We start from the raw sequence: 21,293 nt of genomic DNA on the forward strand, positions 1-21,293 counted from the left end.
GGCTTGTCGGATGGTGAGTAGCTAAGAATAACTTTAAACATTACCCCAGAGGTTATACCCCAGTGGATATAACCTCTGCCTCCAATTCCAGAGGGCGTGGGTTCGAAAAGTTGAAGGCTCAAACTTTTCAGTTGTGTGCATTTTAATTCAAATTCAAATTCAAAATTCATTTATTTCAAGTAGGCTCAGTTTACAAGCACTTTTGACACGTCAGTTGACTATTTGTAAAGATTCTACCACCGGTTCGGGAGGCAGGTTCTGCTGAGAAGATACCGGCAAGAAACTCAACAGTTGCTCTTTTGAAAAAAGTCATACAGTATTACAATTTACATTTGATAACAATTAAATTACAATTTCTTATAGTTTTATTTCCTGTGTGAAGGTGGAAGCTGATCCAATGGCCTCCAAGCACCTTTGTCGTTAAGGAACTCATCAATAGTGTAGTAACCTCGACTAAGTAAATGTTTTTTAACACATTGCTTAAAGTTGTGCATTGGCAAGTCCATCACAGTCTTGGGGATCTTGTTATAGAAGAGTACACCCAAACCCACAAAAGATTTTTTAACTCTTTGGAGACGATATGCAGAAATAACTAACTTATGCCCGTGTCTAGTAAGACGTGGGTTTAGATCTCCTTTTCGTTTGTACAAATTAATATTTTGTCTTACATAAACTATACTGTTATATATATACTGACAGGCTACTGTTAAAATGCCTATTTCTTTAAACTTTTGACGAAGGGACTCGCGTGATTTTAGTTGATATATTGCTCGAATTGCTCTTTTTTGAAGTACAAATATAGAATGTATATCAGCAGCCTTGCCCCACAACAAAATACCGTAAGACATTACGCTGTGAAAGTACGCAAAATAAACAAGTCTAGCTGTATCAACATCAGTAAACTGTCTTATTTTTCTCACTGCAAAAGCAGCTGAGCTGAGTTTACCTGACAGTTTTTCTATATGAGCACCCCACTGAAGTTTAGAATCCAAGGTCACTCCCAGGAAAACTGTGGAATTCTCTATTTCTAGTGTTTCACCATTGATCATTATAGACTTATCTAATTTTATAACATTTGGTAATGAAAACTCAATACATTTAGTTTTCTTTGCATTTAAAAGTAAGTTGTTAACAGTGAACCAATGCGATATGGCACGGTTTACATCGTCGGAATTATCTTTACTTCTGTCACTCTTAAAAATTAAATATCACGTGTCTCAAACGGTGAAGGAAAACATCGTGAGGAAACCTGCAAATCCGAGAATTTTCTTAATTCTCTGCGTGTGTGAAGTTTGCCAATCCGCACTGGGCCAGCGTGGTGGAATATTGGCCTAATCCCTCTCATTTTATGAGGAGACTCGAGCTCAGCAGTGAGCCAAATATGGATTGATAACTTGATAATGATGATGATGGCTTACGAATTACTATTTGTAATAGTATTTAATTAGTGTAGGTACATATTTAACCATATGTGGAGCGACCCCGTGTGTGACGTCAATGAACTCGCCAGTCGCCTCGTGACGTCACAGTGATTTCGGCTCCGGTAACATCACGAGACACATCTCGTGATGATGATAAACGGTTTATATTGCTGATTGCCAGTTAATATAACAGTAGCGAAGGCTAATATTTTCTATTAGGTAACCAGTTCATGTGTTTTTAAATCTGATTCGTCAGGCGAGTATACGTTTATGTTCATAGAGCTATTCATATGTATTGCTTTTTAGTTGCGCGAAGGCGTTTATTGTACAGATTGTAGAAATGATGTTGGAATATTAAATATCTATTTCGTATTCCGTATAAAATACATTATAATAATGAATAAGTATGTATGGATTTTTATAAGGTAACCCGGTAGGAATCGTGTTGTTAGAACCCATCGCCCCTAGAACATAATACTTCTAACATGTTACTATATACATACATATCTCGTGAAGAGTTTTTTTACGTTAACCATTACCCGTCTCCAAAAAATCGACCATAATATAAATATCACGCACCAGCAGATATAGTTTAATACCTGAGTAATTCCCGTTCCGTATTGTAATACTGGTTTAAAATATAGTCTATGCTTCTCGAATTCGAAGAGTCGAATTAGTTCGAGTTATCGAGTATGTAGAGTGAAAGAGTTTGTAAAGTTGGTCGAGTAGTCCTTGAGTTAACGTAACAAACATTTACCTAAACGAAAAATCATAAATATTAGTTATGATTGAGCAGCCTCACTCATCTTGATGATTGTTACTCGCTTGCAAGAGTGCTACTGTATATTTGGGCACCCGGCAGTGGCGGCTTGAATGACTGATTTAATCGCGGGTGTGGCGCCAGGCCTCCACTCAGCTGATTACCATTGGGCCAACCGTTGGTGGAACGCATTAGCTAGACGTTGGGCCAGTTGTTGGTGGAGCGATTTGGTTCAACATTGGCCCAACGTTTGTGTGTCAAGGGCTATCAATGGCGTACAGTCGACTCGCAGCGGCCGCCGGCTGTAGATACGCTTCGTATTTCAGACTTCAGTCTTAATACATAATAGTCTTCAGTCTTCAGTCACCAGATCAGTGTACGCGTAAACGTCGTCGAAGCAGCACGTGTTTGTTTCGCTCGTGTTCTGAAGTTTATGTTGATTTGTTGTGCGACTTTGTGCCACTTGAAACCATGTGAGTAGTTATTTAAATATTTGTTTTTAGGAAAACAGCAGATGAATATACAGAAATAGTCGTCGAACTGGAAAATGTAGCGTGGCCTGTATTTATGAGTAGCTGGAGAAAGTTTTATTGGAAAATTCTTACTTTTCACTTTAGTCAATGAAGAACAGTATAAACAAAGTAATTTTAATATTAATATTTTTATATTATGGTATATTTTTCAAGAAGCTGAAAGTTTTTTTTTCTCCTGCCGATAAGTATATGTATTTAATAACGAACATATAGATACTCGTAATAATATGTTGGCATTATATTAAGTATATTTTTTTTAAAAAGTATATAATTAGTAAGTATAATATAAGTGTCGTGATAGCCCAGTGGATATGACCTCTGCCTTCGATTTAGAGGGCGTAGATTCGAATCCGGTCCGGGGCATGCACCTCCAACTTTTCAGTTGTGTGCATTTAAAAAAATCAATATCACGTGTCTCTAAACGGTAAAGGAAAAACATCGCGAGGAAACTAGCAACCCAAAGAGCCCAAACCTTAAAATAAGGAACTGATTTTCACGCGTTTTTCAAAAATTCATAAACCAAATTCCACGCGAACAGAGTACCGGGTTTGTAAATACAAATAGTCTAGTAAATATTAGCGATGTTGACAAAAAATCTCAGAAACTACTGGTCCGATCTAAAAACAATTCTTTCAGTGTTAGATAGCCCATTTATCAAGGTAGGCTATAGGCTATATAGTATCATGCTAAGACTAATAGGAGCACCAATGAAGAATGTTTCAAAATCATGTATGACAGAATTGTTCCCCTTTAAAAGTTCTAAAAAAATTCACTACAGTTCCTGCGGGATTTGTGATAAACTGAAATCCACGCGGACGAAGTCGCGGGCGTCCGCTAGTAATAATATGAAGCAAGTTTAGAGTAAATTGACATGGAAATTGCGCGTTTAAAGAAGACACATGCACCATAGAGTGAGCTATACGTAGTCGACTTATACCTCGCGGACTACGTAACTAAACAGCCATTTAAAAAAGCAATAAATTAGCATCAACATGTAGTCGGCATTCCGACGCGGTCGCTTGTACGTTGTATCGGCCAATATTTGTAGAGGCGCGGCTGCGGGATGTACTGTGAGTGTAATAACATTCTGATCATTTGTCTGTGCGTATAATTAATATTTGAATTAATATTATAGCTTGGCAAATTCATACGTAAGACTACTGCGGGTTGCGGGAGGCGAGTAGCGATGACAGATAAACCCACAACTGATGCTTCCCGCTTCCAGCTTCTGCCCCGCGCGCACGATTTCACACTCGCGCTGTCATCATGGGAATGTCAACGAACTTGCTAAACTATACTAATAGAGGTTTTTGTGACAGAGCCAGGGAAATATAACCTAGCAATCAAGTAGTATTGCAGTTCCAGCCTGAAGCATGGTTATCGTTGAGATTATTTGTAGGTACTCAGACGAATTAGATCGGGACCTGTAAGATCAACGATCTTTATAAAAACTGTTTCTATAGAATCGATGTTTCATTGTTGTAATCGTTTTCGTCGTATAAAGAGATTTCCGTTCAATTCCATTCCTCTTCAATTAGTTGTGAAAACGACAATATTTAGCGTACGCACTTCGAACCCATGACCTCTCGGCGTGAATCCGACCCTTTACCGTTGAGCTACTGAGGGTTGAAGCTTCAGCTCTATGCGCTTTCTCCACTGACAGACAAATGAGATTAAGTTTCTATATATTTACGCGAATTGATAGACGTAATATCTAAAGTATTGGTAATAGTATCGTTGTCTGTTGTCAACAGTGTATGCTAATCGCTGTCGTAATGTCAGCTAAGATAATTTATACATAAAACCTGTTTTATATTTAGCTAAAATATGTACGAAGTTATGTTTACTACTTATATGTTACACAGAAATAACACATAGAACCGAGCTGAATGTGTGTGTGTGCTTGTCATTTATTATACATGCAACGACATTACATTGTATTGTATATACGAGTATGTACAAGAGAGTAAGAAAGAAAGAAAGAAAAGAAAGAAAGAAAATAAATTTATTCAAATTTAAAAGTTACAAACAGTATCCTTAACTAAAAACAGCATGTCTGTCTGTAACCCTTAAAAAAGAAAGGGTGTACAGCTCAGCATATGCCGTGTACTATATACAAGCATAACACACGGCGCTGATTTTCAGCTGAGACCCGTGTGACGCCACAGCTAACATAAGAAAATAAAAATGAGAACAAATTCAAGTGAATTAAATTCAATTAGAAGCAGCAAATATGTTTAAAAATAATAATTAAGTACCAATTAAACTACAGATGTAAAGATATATAGTGTGATTTATATATGAATTTATAATGTGAAGTGTATTTATTACTAAATGTATAAAATATATATGTACCTATAATAAATAAAAAATCAAGATAAAGAACTAAATTAATAACTATTGTATCAAAATTTCAAAGTATCACCTAATTATCGTGTTTTCCTCTATAAAATTGATATTTCAACCGCACAATCCTCAAATTCCTTTTGTCGATCCATTAAATATTTTTTTAATTTTCTACAAAAAGCAAATTTGCTTTTGGAATCACGAATAGGCGGAGGAATATTATTCCAGCAGCGAGTGGCGGCATATTTAAAACTACCCCTAAAAGCAGCTGAACAATGTCGAGGGACACTCAGAGGCTTACGAGCGAATCTAAATGACTCTCTGTCCGGGTACATCCTGTTAAGCTTCTGACTTATGTGTAATGGCTTACCATCCTTTATTACACCAAAAACTATACTAGCGAGATGTACTTTCCTCCTAGACCTCATCTTTAGCAAATTGTGCTTATTCAAAAACGGAGTGACATGAGCTCGAGGAGGAATGCTGAAACTGTATCGTGCACACGCATTTTGAACCCGCTGTATGAGCTTATTGGTTCTGGCCAAGATACGAGGCCCGTAAACTACATCTGCATAATTTAATTTGGATAGTATGAGGCTTTCCACCAGGTGAATACGTACTTCTTGACTGATGTAATTACGAATTTTGTACAAGATCTTTAACCGGTAAAAGCAATTACGTACTACCGCAGCTATATAGTTATCGTATCTTAGCCCAGAATCCATAAGCAGCCCTAAATTCCGAGCTTCAAATACACGATCCAATTTCACTCCCTTCAGAGTCACACTATCAGTTTCAAAATGAATCTTCTCTAACTGTGCTTTATTACCAAAAAATATAAGCTTCGATTTACAGGGATTGAGGACTAACGAATGTTTATTAGACCAATCTGCTATCCGTTGAAGATCCTCATTTACTCTCTGAACCGCCAATTTGTATTCATGTGGCTCAAAAGAATAATAGATCTGCAAATCGTCAGCATATATATGGTACTTACAATTCTTAATATTATCAGTAATATCTGCACAGTATAAGATAAATAAAAGTGGACCTAAAATAGACCCTTGAGGAACACCCCTACTAACATTTTTAGTTAGTAAAAACTCTGTTTTTCGCAAACAGCTTTATTTCGATTGGTTGGTTGCGTAACTATAAATCAAAGCTTGATTGGGTTTGTTAGTCACAACTTATATCATATTGGGCTCCCTCCCTAAATGTAGTTGAAAACTTGAAACCCACCACGTTGCCCCAATGCGGATTTGCGGGGTTAGGGTGACTATTCGAAAATTTAACGATCTAGCCTCCTTGCCTCGAAGAGCACGTTAAAACCCCTAAAGTGCTCACCAAGGCACGGAGGCAAACACCACCGATTTATTAAATAGGGGTTGAACATTGTGAAAACTTCTTATTAGAAAGAATAGCATATATTTACAGTATTTTTAACCCTTGACGCAAAAAGAGAGGTGTTAAAAGTTTAAAGTTGATGTCTGTCTGTGTGTCTCAGACTGCGGCATCGTAGCTCTCCAACGGATGGGCTGATTTCGATGCAATCTTTTCATTTGAAAGCCAGTAAGCGAACTTAAATCCAGCTTACATATAGCAACACTATTTAATTTTTTTTATTATGATGGTAATAATTTCTGGCATTAAAAATCGTTATTCTACTTTATATCATGACTTTCAGAGGTTTTAATTTTTTTAGTCGTGATAGCCCAGTGGATATGACCTCTGCCTCCAATACCTGAGAGTGTGGGTTCGAATCCGGTCCTGGATTTAGTTGTGTGCATCTTAAGAAATTAAATATCACGTGTCAAACGATGAAGAAAAAGATCGTGAGGAAATCTGCATACCAGAAAATTTTCTTAATTCTCTGCGTGTCTGCCAATCCACATTGGGCCAGCGTGGTGGACTATTGGTTTAACCCCTCTCATTCTGAGAGGAGACTCGAGCTCAGTAGTGAGCCGAATATGGGTTGATAGCGACACTTGTACATATTTTAGATTTATTTCTACTAGTCTAGTACAGACAATTAGTGAGCAGTTAATTGAGCAGATCTTGGTCGACGCGTGTCGTTGCAGCTATTTCATTAATTGACGCCACGTGACTACTTACTCGTACATGCTCGGTGGAGTATGTGTGTGTCTGTCGTTTGTATTGTACGATAGATAATAATATGTACTTTACTTATTAAAAGACAATTGAATAAACGAATAAACAAACTAGAAAAGATCGCATTGTAGAGAACATCAGCTATAATAATATATTTATGTTATAAATATTTAATAGTGTTTTTTAATATATTTTATATCAATAACAATGTTGAAATTTAAAAAAAAGGAAAAATAAATAAATGGAAGATAATAATATTTTTTCACATAATACTATTGTATAAGTATATTATATACTAGCGGACGCCCGCGACTTCGTCCGCGTGAAAGTCGTTGTAAACTTTCAACTACCCCTATCCTACCACTACCCTACCCCTACCCTACCCTACCCCTGCCCTACCCCTACCCTACCCCTACCCTACACTACCCCTACCCTACCCTACTCATTAAGGCTGCACTTCTTTATTTATCCCCCCCCCCCCCGCGAGTTGCGCGGCAACCTTTACACAAAAATAATCCATATAGCATGAATTAGTATTCACGCGCGATGGTTTAGCGTATTACTTGCATAACTTTGGTGTTTCTTTACCGATTTTTATGATTCTTTTTTTATTGAATAGGTAATAATGTTAATTTTTTTAGTTAGGGATGAGTGATGAGTATTATAAACATAAGAGTAGACAAATATAATTAGAAAGCTCCGGACTGCTAAGCTATCGGGAGTTACACGTGTTATTGTGAGTCAACCATAAAAGTTAGACATATATATGCTGTTGTGTTTTTATAGATAATTTTAAGGAGAACATTTCCGTCATACATGATTTCTATGTAGCTTTAACCATTAAGGCTGTACATGCGACGGAAGCTTAAAAAATTGAGTAACTTCTCCCGTTTTCTCAACATTTCTCTTCACTGCTCTGCTCCTATTGATTGTAGCGTAATGAAAAGTATACTATAACCTGCCCAGGAGTATGTTGAATAATTGTACCAAGTTTCGTTAAAATCCGTCCAGTAGTTTTTGTTTCTATAAAGAACATACAGACAGACAGACAGACAGACAGACAGACAGACAGACAGACAGACAAAAATTTTACTGATTGCATTTTTGGCATCAGTATCGATCACTAATCACCCCCTGATAGTTATTTTGGAAATATATTTCATGTACAGAATTGACCTCTCTACAGATTTATTATAAGTATAGATCATTAACACTGATTGTACTTTCTTCAGCTTGCCTTCGGGCATAGGCCTCCTCCAGACACTTCCATTCCATAGTTCCCTATCTCTTGCTTAGTTTCTCCATGTGTCTCCTGCTGTCTGTCTGAGGTCATCCTCTTCTCTTACAGAGTAACAAACATCCAACAAACATCCATACAAACTTTCGCGTTTATTATATTAGTAGGAAGTATGATAGCAAATTGAATTCATCGTGTTATGGCAGGCAAGGATATTTATTAGCCGATGTGCCACGAGTGCCCTGGTGTGCCCAGGTATGCTCTGGCTGACAGCGTATCATGGGCGCCGCAGAGGCACTCACTGGTGTCTCTGCTTGACAGAGACTTCTCGCTGTCGAGCGATGTCGACTCCATGCTCGACGGCGAAGAAGGTTGGTCTCACGTTGCCTCCTTTTATGACAGTCTTGTCGGCTTAAAGAAGGCATCGGAGCAGCAGAGAGACCCGCACCGCAGAATAAGGACTGGTGGTCGAAAGCGCCGATACGCGCACCTCCTCCCACCCTTAAAGACACCACTGAAACTGAACGACGACTACGTCAGGGTGTGAAAGTACCTGCTTTAGCGATCTTTTCACATCCCAAATAGGATGCAGGTGGCTCCGCTGCGTTTTAGTGGGTATTTTGGTGTCAGCGAGTGCCACGTTCCCGGCCGTAGACTGCGCAGTTCTGTCTGCTGTCTGTGCATTCTGCGGCCCAGATGCGTAAAAGCATTTCCCAGCGAAAAAGTGTATTGATATTGATGCATTGTCATTGGGGGCACTCCCGTCTGAGACTGCATCTCGCTTGACGCGGGAGGATGCTGTAAGTGGAGGCGGATGCGGACAATTCGTTGCGTCCTCAAACGCGCAAGTGATTTATACTTAGGTATCCCTCCTGATACGTTGCAAGTAGACGGTAGACCTGCCTTTGAGTAGGGAACTACGCAGTTTACAGAATGAGCAATACGCTACTTCCACTTGTTTGGAATACTTATACATGCCCTGCTTTGTGCTCATCAGTTCTCGGGTGTGGGTGTGGTTGCCGGTGTGATTACAGGCATATGAGTCTTAATATCTATACTGTGCCGTCTGCAGTCGATAGAAGCCTTTCAGCAAAAATAGCACGCTATGACGACGGACGCGGCTGATAGAAGCAGGACTGCATAAGTGTGACCACAACCGTTCAGCCAAACGCGAACAGAGCTGAATAAGCGTAATAAGTCCCGTATGCACAGAGTCATGACGCAGGAACATATAGCGACGCAGTCGGATGTTTTCGTGAAAAAAATGTAATATTTAATCTAATACCTAATTATTTATCTTTAGGCTTATTCTATGATAAGTGTACGATAATGGAGGAAAAATGTCGAAATTGGGTCTCCTTATTAAAATAATCATTACATTGCATACTGATATGTAGATATACGAGTAGGCATACGCAATTTCGTCTGCGAAAAATTGGTGTACCTACTTAAGTTTAGCCTCCTACATCTGGCCCATACTTCTGTAAGAATGTGAAGCCTGGACTATACAAGAGATCGTCAGGAAACGTAAAGAAGCGTTCGAGATCTGGACAATGGGCATGTAGACGCGTGTTGGCCATTATCTGGCCTCATGAAGTCACCAACGTGAAAGTTCTGCGTCGCGTGCCCCGGGTATGTGACCTGAGGAAGCCCGCATATCCAGGGTTTGTGAGATATGAGCTCATCTTAACGGGACATGTTGTCTGCAGCAGAGGCGTTGTTCGCAGAAAGAAGTCTTGGTTGAGGAATATCGGGAAGTGGGCCAGCATGAGTGCCGCATAAAGCGCGTCACTAAAAGATAATAAAGAAGAGTTTACGAAGCTATCTGCTATTTCGCTAGTCTCGGAGAAGAAAAAGCTAGCCGTAAAAATGTTCATTGAACTAGCAGTCAGAACGAGTTCCTCTTGTTTGGTTTTGGTCCTGATTGGTCTCTCCCTCTTCATTAGCTCATCCAGAGTTTGTCCAAGTTGTCAGGTTATCGATAAAACCTGACCTGCTGCATTATCTACTGAGCTAAACGCGAGGCGATAGTGTGGCGCCGTTTCACAAAAACAACTTTAATCCGATTCTAACCGATGTGAGTCGCTTATTGCATTGTATACACAAAAAACAAAAAACTGTTTTAAACAATCTACGTTATTTAAACGGTAGGTATAGGGGAACAGAGGGTAATGAGAGCCAGAGGGTAATTGGAGCGGTGCGACTAGAGACAAAACTAGGCATCGTATTCACTCGGTAGTCACTCGGGCACCTTCGGCATGCTGCGTTCGCGTTTCTCTACTGTTCTAGACTCGCCAGTGCCACGCGTTGTGTGACCACGGACGCTTGTCGATTTTTTGCTCCGCGCTTATAAAAAATACGAAATTTCACCGGCCAGGTAAGTGTGAAGTTATGCACTTGTTACAATCAAATCTATTTTATTTTAAAGATAATGATATTAATTTTGGGTATCTGGGCGTATAATTTCATTACAAGCTAGATCCAATAAATGATTTTATTTTATTTCGAAATGGTGGTAGTCGGGTAATCAGAGCTTATTAGGCTCTGATTACCCTTAGTAGCTCCAATTGCCCCATATACATTATAATATGTTTTTGCAGATGTCAAAAAAAACCCTGATATTGACCATGCTGTAAGTCCATCTATACTAAGTGAGCTACTAGTGGAAGCATCTACAACAAATAGTACACAAAACATGTCGCCAAACACAATCCCTTATAAAATCCCGTTTATGTCGAATGATAAAATACTCCTGGAGCTAGCTAATGTCAAATTTTCTATGACCTCGTCCACAATAAACGACGTTCAAGAACAATCACTTTACACAGAACCAATTTTATCAAATGATACACAACAACAGTCTAAAATTCTACAATCAGTTACTTTAATCTTTAATGTGAAAATTAGGTTTGAGAAAGTTCAGTTTCTTGGTGTGCTAGATAATATTATTATTCAGTAATATTATCTAGCACACCAATGAAAACAGCATTTGAAAACAAGGAGAAGAAACGTTTAGAGATATAAAACTAAAATCATTGCAAAGGAGAAGGGAGCAACCAGCAACAAAGAAAGAAAAAGGCCCGCAGCGAAAGGCGGATGGAACAAGCATGGCAGCCAACAAGAAAGAAAAAATAAAAAAGAGTAAAAATGAAACTTTTTGAGGATGAAACTGATATGTCAGATGAAGAAAACTTTGAGAATCTTTGCGACGATGAGGCAGAATATTCAGAAGAAGAGACATTGTGTGCTATTAGCTAGCGACATTGGAAAAAATAACGAAATGTGGTCCCGTTGTAGAGGTTGCGGAAAACGGGCTCATAAAGAATGTTCTGGTTCTGACAGTCCGGTTGATTACATTTGTGTTTTTTGTTTGGATCGTTAAACCTAATTGTTGTACGTTTACGTTTATATCAAAATGTATATGAATATGTGACATTTCAAAATAACATAAACATTTTTGAGACTGATTTAATAATTAAGTAGCTCCCATTACACTTATGGAAATTTATAGGCTCTTATTTCCCGCTAAGTCGGGTAATGGGAGCGATTCTCTTTTTTTGTTTAAAGTTTATTTGTGGCCAAATGTCTAATAATCTAACGTTAACGCTGTGATTAATAGATAGCCAAATAAGTAAGGATCTAGTTTCTAATAGAAAAATCCTAAAATATCCATAAATTTGCCTTTTATTCAACTTTTTCCTTAGTAGGCTCCAATTTCCCCCGTCTCCCCTACAAGTATTCTGGTAATATAATATGCATATTCCACACCGTAACAACTAAAATGGGAAACTTCTTTCATGCCTTTTGCAGTAGGTGGATTTTGTCTCTCAAACTAGGAGTAGAGTCAGAAAGATAAATTAAGATTTTATTTTTAAGACTATATTTTTGATCCAAAGAGCTTGTAAATTAGGTAAAATAGTGCCTAAGTACGTGAAATATACGATTTTGAATGTGAAATTGAATGTGAAATTTTGTTTTATAAATACTATGTAGAAGTAAATGTTATCGCTTTTAATAACGTAGGTATTATTTCGTTCCAATATTTTTGTTGTGGACATAGACACGGTTCCTAACTAAACTTTGTCCTATAAGAAGACCGGTCTTTTATATTATAGCAAATTATTATTTGTTCAATTGATCTGGTTTTCAAACGAATTCTCACTCATTGAGAATCAGTTATTAAGAAATAAAATAATAATTAAACGTTAAGTTTGTATGCCTGTAGTGACTCTATAATCAAACATTTGCTATTTTTAGAGAGGGTATTATTAGATTGGTACTTGAACTTCTTACTACAAAATTCATCCAGAATCTTTGTCATTAAGAACTTCGCGTGTGTGTGTGTGAAATAACATAGTTTAAAGTTGGATTGTCTAAAACTGCCTGAGGAGGCAAGCACACTTGAACCATTCTTGTGTAAACATTCTCTTGCATGTAAAAACCTACTAGAAAATAGGTACTTACATATAAATATATGACGCGGGCGGGTCAGGGGTCACGGGCGTAACGTGACGTCACAGTAAACAGACTGAATGTGCAGTTAGAAGTAATTTGCTGAGTGCATGGTGTGGCATGGCTGTTTGTGTGGGGAGGCAGGGGCGGCGTGGGATAGGTCGACTTGGTCGATAGGAAGTTGTTATTCAGCCCTGAATAGCACGGTAAGTGTATCTAAGAAGTCTTAATGATATTTGTGGTTACCTGATGTATTCTATTGTATTTTAATTAGCATCCGCTGTGTTTGGTAACCTTGAGATATGAAATCAGATTAGGTTTTGTTCCGAAAGGGAAATGAGTGCTACATTGGTTATCATTTCTTTCTTTTTGATTGCCGAAAAAGGAGATTATATTGAAAGATAGCATGTTAGTCGCCTGTATGACGTTTATAATACGTCATACTGTTATCGTGAATCGAAACTTTCACGAAAACGTAAAAAAGTGAAACGAACTGTTACCCGCACCATGCTACATGAAACGAACTGTAATTTTGATCGCGCTCTACAACATAACTCGTTAGACGTATCGCAAGGAAGGAGATAGTGGCAGGATAGCATCAGTTGGTTTATTTAGTACACTAACACTATAGAAAAGAGGAATTACAAAGAGACCGTGCTCACAGATTGAAAGTGACCTCCCATGGCCCCTCCAAAATCACAGTTATTCGGGTCATTGCGCGGCGAACCTGGTTGGTTCTTCCCCGAGCCACTTTCTTGACTCCTTACTAGCTATTTACCCGTCATCTTTGTCACATTCTGTATACTATATTCTCCCCCTTCTGAAAGTGACATGAGAACCAGGATGAGCGTAATGAGGAGTGGAGGATGTTTGTGTGTGTGTGTGTGTGTGTGGACACTGCGTTGTGTCCTTGACGGCTGATGCATTCGTCCGGTCACTAGTCACTGGTCACTGGACAGGCCGGCCCCTCGCCCGTCCGTCTTCAATCAACTGTTCTATAAAAGAATTCTATATGCGTTTTATTTTTTTCTTCATCGTCTATAAATAGGCCTGTTGAGTTTTCAAAAGCCTTTGACAGCTTAATTTCAGCCACGGTCAACTGTTGGACTAATCCGAAAGGCCATGGGTTGGATCCTCTTCGTTAAACTATTCATAGTCAATCCTGACACAATTAGAGGAGGCAAAGGTCATTCGGTCCTCTTTGAATTTGGAATCAAAAAAAGATTTTCGCAGAATGCCTTATCTTATTTTTAGCCTCGTTAAAAAGCTTCTTGCTTGATTAAACTTTTATGTTTATTGTCTGCACTTGCTCTTATTTAGTAAAATAAAAATAGTTTATTTCGGTAACATTAATCGGTAATAATTATTATTAAAGGCTGGAGCCTTTTTTCAAGAGTTGTAATACCTGTCATACCTTCGAACGCTCCTCCCAGAATATGATTTAGTTAGTACATTGAATAAGTACCTATAGGGTAGCACTCAGAAAACTTTATTTAAATAATGTGCTATTGTGAACATCGCAGGATATTTGCAATTCTTTGAATAGTCCGATTATAGATTTTCCAATTTTAGAAGGAGGTTTACAATATATTAGCCAAAAACTGATAAAAAAAACTAACAGAGTAAATTATACAAAGTATTTATTTACGCATGAACAACGTTTAGCAATTAACTAACGCCTATTGTTTTGTTCTAAAACTACTATCCAGCAGAGTATCTAATGAACGTACAGAATGGAGAAGCCATGTTCGTCTCTGATGTATGACTTCTGATTGAAGCGAGCGACGGCGGCGACGACCTCCTACAGACCTTAGTACAGTACCTACTCGTACTTTGTAGGCCTTAGTCTAAATTATTAGGTACAGTATTATAGAGGTAAGATTTCAGTTTCCATTTATTTGATACTAGCGGACGCCCGCGACTTCGTCCGCGTGAAGTTCAGTTTTTCACACACTCACATACACACACACACTTTCACACATTCACAAATTCCACGGGAACCATGGATTTTTTCGGGATGAAAAGTATGATGTGTGGATGTGTTAATCCAGAGTAAAATCTATTTCCATTTAAAATTTCAGCCAAATCGGTTCAGTAGCCGCAGCACAAAGACGATCCTCCATCATCCCTTATTTTGTACTTATTAGTACAGTACCTACTTAGTGAGAAGAAAACGAATGTAAAAACTGTAACAGTTTAGACTAATCTAAACTGTTACAGTGTTATAGATAGAGAGTAAGATTTCATTTTTCATTTGTTTGTTATGATTTAACTCAAAAAGCAATCGACCGATTTTAAAAATTTTTTCACCATTGTAAAACTATATCTTCACTTAGTACCTATTAAATGTATTATTTTATTCCCACATTCGCACTGCGGATCTCCTCATTTCTGATTCGATCACGCAGAAAAACTCCGAGCATAGCTCGTTCCATCGAATTCCAGGGATTCGCTGGATGCAGGCGGCTCAGTATCGTGATGTTTGGAAGTCCACACAAAAGGCCCATGTCCTGCAGTGGACGTCCATCGGCTGATATGATGATGATGATTCCCACTGGAGGTAAACGGGTGAACTACTGCGTGACATCGGGTAGTCCTTGGTTTGCTTCTTTTGCTGGATTTTTACTTATTATAATGTTTTAATGAAATCGATTTAGTCAAACGTGTTTCGATTATAAATTTTGAATACATAATTTATAACATTTCGAGGTTTGCCAGCTCTAAACATAATTATGTAAAGTATGTGGTAGAGCAAGTGTTTTACTAGGACCACTTTTAGGATCCGTTTTTTTCTGATTCATATATATTTTTTTTTCATACATGTACACAATAAGAGTAGATCGTTGATAAAACATTGGGAAGTCAGGGCTAAGCCTGTCACAATAGTCGAAGATGAAATAGTAGATTGTTAACCGAGGGTGGAAAGAAGCAATTCCCGAGGTATTTAGACGCACGAGCGTAGCGAGTGCGGCTATGGTCCGAGTAGGAATTGATTCTTTTACCCGTGTTAAACACTCTACTTTTCATTTCGAATATGAGGAAATTTCATTTCGATTACGAGGAAATTTTAATTATTGTCTATTTATTGGACCCGCTCTTGGAACGTTGGTAAAGCAGTCGTCAAATTGGACGACTGCTTTACCGACGTTGTGACTACTCCCCGCTAGGCGGCTCTCTCTAAGGAGAATGACTTACGTAAAAATCTCGTTACATCCTACTCGAAGAACCACTAATGTTATAGAATTCACTTTTCCTTTGGTGGAATACCTATATTGCTTATTGCAAGATAAAATTACTGGTTCACATTTATATGATTTTTAAAATAAGCCTTCAGATTGCATTATGCACCTTGAAAACGTCTTGTCTACTCCACCCCACCGTCTTGGGGAAAGAGAAAGAGAGAAAGCGCGAGAAGAAATGAGATGGCAAATAGCCGTTCGGAAATAAATATAACTTTAGACAAAATTCAGTTTAGATTTTTTAAATACTATATAATATTTAAAATTAATTGTCATTATATTTTTTCATCAGTATCTATTTTTTTTAAACTCCGTCACTGATAAATAACAGATTAGTATCCCGCCAATTTATGTCGACTTTTCAAATTTTATTTAGAGAACTCAACACGGTATAGTTGCGGCTTATTCCGATTAAGAAGTTTGCGCTAAATTTACACTGGCTGTTTAGAAACTCACATGGCCGTAGCATTTTTTTTATAATTACTTTACTTTTTACTTCATTGACGTCTGAACAGGCTGTATGTTCAACGATCTTTGCCTGTCCCCGAATTTAGTTGGGGACAAATTAAAAAAAAAAAACATAACACTCTTCACAGCTAATGACAGCAGTTCTATTTTTAAAGTTCATTCCGGCCCTTAGGTGGGAAGTAATTTGTATGAGTTATTCCCTCCCTGTGTAGGGAAGCAGCATTTTCCACCCAACACTCAGATCAAAACAACACTACTTTCCGAGTATGAGAAATGAAAATGTACTTTAAATGACATCAATACAAATATTATATTTTTTATTTTACAAAAATAATAATGAGCATGTGGTAATTAGGCGCCAGTAAGTTTAATGGTTACGTGGTCACCTCAACACTTTGCGGTTACAGGTTCGATTCCTTCTTCCTTCAAAAAATTGTGTTTTTTTTTTCTTAAACTTCCCTCTTTTCACCACTGTATACTGTACTGCATATACATATCTACACATGTATTTGCAATGATTGATTGATTGCCGAGGATTCCAAACTCGATACAATACTAACAAAGTGCTCAGTCATCGCAGACTGCTCGGTGTTTGTGTAGAACGCAATAATTCTGCCATAAAACAGCTCGGAGCCCTCTGACCTCCGAGGGCGAGGGTCCGTATCGCCTGTCACTCTATCAGGGAGCAAGCTGCATGTCAACAATTATGCAACTATCAACTCGACACTTAAGTACTTTACGACTGTAAATAAATCGTAAACGGTATTTATTGCAGTTACACGCGCAAGATATCACTTTATGTCACTAATTAATTATATTGCCGCCATTTTAAGCGATTTATAATAAAAATGTAATTATTATAAAGTAGGATAATTATGATAATATTCATTAATTATGTAATGCGAGGAATTGCCAAATAAGATCGTTTTGAGTCATGCAGACTATGCAATAACAAATCGGGAATGCACTTTAGTACCTCAATAAAAAGTCGGAAAGCTTTAACAGACTGTTCACTAAAAGTAGAAGGGAATGTAGGTAGGAATGTAGATTTTCTCATAACCTATATTTTGATAGTTGACGGAGCAAGCAGATGATTTACCTACCTACATAAAGTTACCTACTTAGCCTGAAATACAAGATCCTATACTACAATGTGAGTTGGTTTGGGCCTAAGTTGACGACACGTCAAGTCTATGGCGTGCACCTTATTTATGCAAAAAATAAACTTACTCGTATGCTAACCTGACCCGAGGATTCATTACGAACCTGTCGGAGGAATTTTACAATTTGATTGTACTTACCCTAGTCAAATACCTTGCTAATGGTATGCATTTAATATTTTAATATTTTTTTTAATGGTCAACAAGTACGCTCTCGAATGCGACATCTCACACCTGATGTTAAGTGACGATGTACTCCAATATGGAAGCAGGCTTATCTACCGATCCCTCTGACGGACGCGGTATTGGACCGGAATGCTAAATCACGCGGCGGTACGTAGCCGTAGGGTGGAAAGGGTGACCAGCCACAACCGACGCTTCAAATAAAATCCTATACGGACCCGAGCTGGGAATGGAAATTTAGGACTTCTCTGTTGAGAATCACACCACTACCAACTGCGTCACAGAGGTCGTCGTTGCATCAACGTTGAAGGCGCGGTTGTGTTTATTTTTCAATGGCGTCGGGCGCCGCGCTGTCGCTCGAAATAAAACGTTTGTATTTATATCTGTTGGTGTACTGTTACCGCGGTCGAAATATGTCACCGTAAAATCGTAAAGATTTATACCGGCAGATTATAATCTATCTCACGAGATTGTAAACTGGCGATAGATTGTGAACCGCGACATACTGCTTACAGTTTAACGTGTTATTCGGTAGATTGTAAGGAGGAACGTACTTCAAATAAAAAAATCATAACCTAACCTAACCATTGGTTTCTGAGCCACTCAATTAACGGTTCTTAGGAGTATGTATGGAGTCCACAATCTATCGACAGTTTTCAATCTGGCGATAGATTATAGTCTAACGGTGATTATAATTTTACGGTGACATACAAATCATTACGTGGACTATCTGAGCTGCGGACGGTTCGACTAGTCATTTGCTTTACTAACGGATGTGCGTTTCCTAAAAAAAGTTATTTTCATTTATTTATAGTTTCCGTTAGTTTTGGCTATGTATTGTATCGGAAAACTTTTCTTTAATTCTGCTGATCACTATTTTTGTTATTTCACCGGGATTGCGTCAACCTTTTCCCGTGGATCAAATAGGTATATTGTTACACAAATGATTTTGTTAGGTAGGTACAGGTAGGTACCTACCTACCTGTACCTACTTACTGTAATCCTGGGCTGAGAACTTTCACTGAACATTTCTTCGAAGAATGAATACTCAGTATCTCATAGTCCGACCCAGAATCGAACCCAGGACCTCGTGCTCCTGAACCACGTAATTGCTGCTCTTACGAGGCAGTCGATGCAACAACCGTCTTGCTCAGTAGCTACTTTATTACCTCCTTTGACATGACCCTACCAATGTACCTTACTAGTGGTGGTAACTAGCCACGGCCGGAGCCTCCCACTAGCCAGACCTAGACCAATTAAGAAAACCTCAATCGGCCCAGCCGGGGATCGAACCCAGGACCTCCGTCTTGTAAATCCACCGCGCTTACCACTGCGCCACGGAGGCCGTCCAAAAGTTTACTGATAGTAAACAGTGAGCCAGTGAAGCAACCGCGCGATTGCGACATTGACCGTCGCTGCAGATGTCGCCCCCGCGCACCCCGCACCCGCACCCCGCACCCGCCTTATCAGCGGAGGTCACTCGCTATCAGGAGGCGCGACCCGCCAGATAACAGCAAAGCCATACAAATACATCGTCATTAGTTTTGACAACCATGTCTTGCTGCGAGCGAAGACTGTTTGTTTTGTCTACGTATCGTCTTGTACGAGGCACAGGCGATTTACTAATTGATGTGACGTCACATTATTCTTCGCAGTGTTCGCAGTCCACCATAATTTAATGCTGCTTCGAAGACCTTGAAAATTTTCATTCATTTTGACAAACATCGTTGATCGCGAGTTTCTCTGTTTACAGTTTTTCTTTGATCATTTTACTCATATTGGGCTCACTGCTGAGCTGTCACTCTTAAAAAGAGAGCTTGGCTAATAGTCCACCATACTAGCCCAATTGGCAGACTTCAAACACGTAGAGAATTAAAAAAAATCTCTGGTATGCAGGTTTCCTCACGATGATTTTCCTTCACCGTCTGAGACACGTGATATTTTATTTCTTAAAATGCGCACGACTGAAAATTTGGAGGTGAATGCCGCGGACCGGATTCGAACCCACGCCCTCGAAATCGAAGATAGAGGTCTTATCTACACGGCTATCACTGCACGTTTTCTTTAAAACGTCGTATTGATTATCTGAGGCTGAGTTTGTTGTGGGCGCTTTGGAACCCTCGTAACTTTAACTTTAATTTTAAGTTTTTTATTATCTTAAGTTAAATATTATTACCTGACGTTTCGAAAGAGCTTGTAAACTCAGCCTATTTGAAATAAATGAATTCTGACTTTGACTTTGACTAACTTATTAAAAAATCAACGGTAACTTTGTTAAAGAAGTCTTTACCTAGTTTTTGTAATATACATTTCATTTTAAACAAACAAGCCGTTTCCTCATTTCGTGTCATATACTTGTTTCTATTATACATATTGCTTATCTATTATAGACGATGTATTTCCATTTGTCATAAAATAGGCCAACTTCCTCTTCCGATCTGAGTCAACCAGTAAAAGGATTTTCAGTCTAATTTATACTTACTTCAAGACCTTGTCAGGTGGTAACCGGATACTCCTCACATGTCAGTAGAGTATCTGATATATCGTAACCACAACACGCCGACAACTGCTCGGGTTGTCGTCAGCTGAACGAGTTACCTTCGCCTAATATCTACATACTTATCTACTGTTAATATGTTTTTTATACAGACTATTTGTCAAGTAAATTGAATTTTATTGTGTTAAAAGTATAAATATGTAATATTAGCGGACGACTGTGACTTCGTCTGCCCTTTTACCTCCTTAATCCGGACATATCGCAAAATCCGTTCTTATTACACATCTACTAATTATAAACTACCTCCCTGCCTTTCATATTTGTACGTCAAACGGTTTTAGAAATTTCGTGATGAATGTCCTTTCGCATATTTTATATATTAAAATTTGTACAATATAAAAAATGGCTTCCATTTCAAATTCTCAACATCATTCGGTTTAATTTATTGGTTTTTTATTCACGTGGACAAATTTAAAGTGGAAAAGTACACCCGATGATAATAATTTTGAAAAGACACCATAAATGTCCTAATAATGAGTATTCCTGTGAGTAAAAAGTATCAAAATAATTGGACCCCGCTCATGAGATTACCGCCATGTGGAATGTTGAGGCAACTATTATTGTTCCGATAGTCGTTTTAGTCAATGGTCTGATAGCGAAAAGCTTTGACCAACACCTTAAGAAGCTTTCAATTAACTGTTGGATCAAGAGTCGGATACAGAAGGCAGTGATTCTTGAGACGGCGCGTATTGTGAGGAGGTTCCTCGCTCTGAAACTCTGACCACCCTTTTGTGATTGGGCACTCTAATGTCAGACATTTTTTCAAATTATATTTCCAACAAATTTACTTTCGCTGTCAGCGGTTTCTTCAAAGGTAATAAGAAAATT

At 38.4% G+C, this 21,293-nt stretch overlaps 1 protein-coding gene across 1 annotated transcript in view; it reads left to right on the forward strand.

The window, feature by feature from the left end:
• Positions 1-2,224: 2,224 nt before the first annotated feature.
• Positions 2,225-21,293, forward strand: part of LOC112047009 (hexokinase-2-like) — a 37,942-nt gene continuing 18,873 nt past the window's right edge. Inside the window, exon 1 of the mRNA XM_024083902.2 lies at positions 2,225-2,654. The gene's annotated coding sequence lies outside the window, so the exon portion shown is untranslated. The remainder of the gene's footprint in view (positions 2,655-21,293) is intronic.

This window comes from Bicyclus anynana, chromosome 25 (genome assembly GCF_947172395.1).
Source record: "Bicyclus anynana chromosome 25, ilBicAnyn1.1, whole genome shotgun sequence".
Taxonomy (NCBI): Eukaryota; Metazoa; Arthropoda; class Insecta; order Lepidoptera; family Nymphalidae; genus Bicyclus; species Bicyclus anynana.